The following is a 3,993-nucleotide window of genomic DNA, read 5'->3' on the forward strand; positions in this document are numbered from 1 at the left end:
GGGATGGTTGCTTAGCGACAGCCCTAATTCATCCAGGGGACCGTCGAACCAAGGCCCCCAGTTCCCACCAGGGAAGGAGTGCTGAACGCCTCAGTGCCGGTCAGAGCTCTCATTTGTGAGGATTTATTTGGACACTTTTTCCTGAAGGGGGTTTTATTCTGAGGTAAACTAGGGACATTCCTCTGATGGGAATTACCGCTGGGATGAAAGAAGAGCTATGAGAGGTGGTGAGGGGTGGGGAGAGGGTGGGAGCTGCAACTTGGGGCTCCTGCCCACACTATTCATGGAGCAAATTATTCCGGAACAGAGGCAGGATGACCAAAGAGAAGCTGCACAAATGGGCCTTTGTTTCATACTTGGCAGGGAGAGTGCAGGAGTCCTTTTTCTCTTTTTTTTAAAAAATTAATTTATTAATTAACTTATTTTTGGCTGCATTGGGTCTTTGTTGCTGCGTGCGGGCTTTCTCTAGTTGCAGCGATCGGGGGCTACTCTTCATTGCAGTGCTCGGGCTTCTCATTGCAGTGGCTTCTCTTGTTGTGGAGCACGGGCCAAGGCATGCGGGGTTCAGTGGTTGCAGCACGTGGGCTTCAGTAGTTGTGGCGCACAGGCTTAGTTGCTCCGCGGCATGTGGGATCTTCCCGGACCAGGGCTCGAACCCGTGTCTCCTGCATTGGCAGGTGGATTCTTAACCACTGCACCACCAGGGAATTCCCCTTTTTCTCTTTTTAAGTCTTCCTAAGTCCCAGCCATTGTGCTGCTCCCGGACGCGACCAGCTCCTGAACCCCTCAGAAGTGGGGCTGAGGGAGATGAGTCAGATTGCCTGCAGGCACCTGCCCTGGCTTGTGAGTTAGGAATTTCTGGACTGTTCCCATTAAGCTGCCTCCCAGAGCTGTCCCGCCCCATCCACTCTGGGGAGGGAACACACTGTTTAGTCCTGCAGTTGCTTTTGCAGGTTGAAAGCACTAAGCAGTAAGGCCATAACAGTCTGATTTTCCATAAGATTAAAAGAAATGAGCTACAGCGTTTTAAGAAAACATGATTTCCTCGGTCAGTTGCTTTAAATGCTTTTCAAGGAGGAAAGCAATGAAAGAAGCAGAGCTAATCAGAGCAGCCTGGCTTGTTTTAAATTCATCTCACAATGCGAGTTTACAATTAGAGGACTCTTCTTAAGGGCAACTAACTGAATAAATCAACTTTCACTGAACTCCTAAGTGGAAAAAAAAAAAAACATAAAGCATTCAATTGCACAGTAAAACCCCGCCTTGAAGACAGAAGTATGCCGAGCCCACTGGGACATGTCCCGGTAGCACGGGTCCTGGCAGCCCTGCCCTCAGCAGGTGTGGCGCTCTGCTCTCCCTGCTCGGGGTGGAATTTATACCCATTCAGCTGGGACTGTCCCTGATGGATATCAGTCTGATCTGTAGGCACCAGGTGAGCTGAAACTGCCCTAAAGTTCACAGCTGCTACCTGAGACTTTTTTTTTTTTTAATAATGTCCAACAGCCTGATATACAAAAGCAAAGACTAGTCTGTGTCATGGGGTGATGAGCCTTTTCTAGTTTCCTTCTCCTATAGTCTAGAAACCCAAAATGCCTTCTTGAGGAATTTCCTCCTCTCCTTTCTTAAAAATCCCAAGGAAAAAAAAATCAGCTGGGGTTCAAGATGGTGGAGTAGAAGGACGTGCACTCACTCCCTCTTGTGAGAGCACCAGAATCACAACTAACTGCTGAACAATCATCGACAGGAAGACACTGGAACTCACCAAAAACATACCCCACATCCAAAGACAAAGGAGAAGCCACAATGAGACGGTAGGAGGGGCGCAATCACAATAAAATCAAATCCCATAACTGCTGGGTGGGTGACTCACAAACTGGAGAACACTTATACGACAGAAGTCCACCCTCTGGAGTGAAGGTTCTGAGCCCACGTCAGGCTTCCCAACCTGTGGGTCTGGCACCGGGAGGAGGAATTCCTAGAGAATCAGACTTGAAGACTAGCGGGATTTGATTGCAGGACTTCAACAGGACTGGGGGAAACAGAGACTTCACTTTTGGAGGGCACACACAAAGCAGTGTGCGCATCAGGACCCAGGGGAAGGAGCACTGACCCCATAGGAGACTGAACCAGACCTACCTGCTAGTGTTGGAGGGTCTCCTGCAGAGGCAGGGGGTGGCTGTGGCTCACCCCGGGAACAAGGACATTGGCAGCAGAAGTTCTGGAAGGTACTCCTGGGCATGAGCCCTCCTGGAGTCTGCCATTAGCCCCACCAAAGAGCTGGGTAGGCTCCAGTATTGGGTTGCCTCTGGCCAAACAACCAACAGGAAGGGAACCCAGCTGCACCCATCAGCAGACAAGTGGATTAAAGTTTTACTGAGCTCTGCCCACCAGAGCAACAGCCAGCTCTACCCACCACCAGTCCCTCCCATCAGGAAACTTGCACAAGCCTCTTAGATAGCCTCATCCACCAGAGGGCAGAGAGCAGAAGCAAGAAGAACTACAATCCTGCAGCCTGTGGGGAAAAAAAACACATTCACAGAAAGATAGGCAAGATGAAAAGGCAGAGGGCTATGTACCAGATGAAGGAACAAGATAAAACCCCAGAAAAACAACTAAATGAAGTGAAGATAGGCAACCTTCCAGAAAAAGAATTCAGAATAATGATAGTGAAGATGATCCAGGACCTTGAAAGAAAATGGCGGCAAAGATCGAGAAGATGCAAGAAATGTTTAACAAGGACCTAGAAGAATTAAAGAACAAACAAACAGAGAGGAACAATACAATGACTGAAATGAAAAATACACTAGAAGGAATCAACAGCAGAATACCTGAGGCAGAAGGACGGATAAGTGACCTGGAAGACAGAATGGTGGGATTCACTGCCGTGGAACAGATAAAGAAAAAAGAATGAGAAGAAATGAAGACAGCCTAAGAGACTTCTGGGACAACATTAAACGCAACAACATTCGCATTATAGGGGACCCAGAAGGAGAAGAGAGAGAGAAAGAACCAGAGAAAATATTTGAAGAGATTATAGTCGAAAACGTCCCTAACATGGGAAGGGAAATAGCCACCCAAGTCCAGGAAGTGCAGAGAGTCCCAGGCAGGATAAACCCAAGGAGAAACATGCCGAGACACATAGTAATCAAATTGACAAAAATTAAAGACAAAGAAAAATTATTGAAAGCAACAAGGGGAAAACGACAAACAACATACAAGGGAACTCCCATAAGGTTAACAGCTGATTTCTCAGCAGAAACTCTAAAAGCCAGAAGGAAGTGGCATGATATATTTAAAGTGATGAAAGGGAAGAACCTACAGCCAAGATTACTCTACCCGGCAAGGATCTCATTCAGATACAATGGAGAAACCAAAAGCTTTACAGACAAGCAAAAGCTGAGAGAATTCAGCACCACCAAACCAACTCTACAACAAATGCTAAAGGAACTTCTCTAAGTGGGAAACACAAGAGAGGAAAAGGACCTACAAAAACAACCCCATAACAATTAAGAAAATGGTAATAGGAACATACATATGGATAATTATCTTAAACATGAATGGATTAAGTGCTCCAACCAAAAGACACAGGCTCGCTGAATGGATACAAAAACAAGACCCATAAATATGCTGTCTACAAGAGACCCACTTCAGACCTAGGGACACATGCAGACTAAAAGTGAGGGGATGGAAAAAGATATTCCATGCAAATGGAAATCAAAAGAAAGCTGGAGGAGCAATACTCATATCAGATAAAATAGACTTTAAAATAATGTTACAAGAGACAAGGCAGGACACTACATAATGATCAAGGGATCAATCCAAGAAGAAGATATAACAATTATATATGCACCCAACACAGGAGCACCTCAATACATAAGGCAACTGATAACAGCTATAAAAAAGGAAATCAACAGTAACACAATAATAGAGGGGGACTTTAACACCTCACTTACACCAATGGGCAGATCATCCAAAGAGAAAATTAATAAGGAA

The sequence above is a fragment of the Eubalaena glacialis genome, chromosome 3 (genome assembly GCF_028564815.1).
Source record: "Eubalaena glacialis isolate mEubGla1 chromosome 3, mEubGla1.1.hap2.+ XY, whole genome shotgun sequence".
NCBI classification, from domain to species: domain Eukaryota; kingdom Metazoa; phylum Chordata; class Mammalia; order Artiodactyla; family Balaenidae; genus Eubalaena; species Eubalaena glacialis.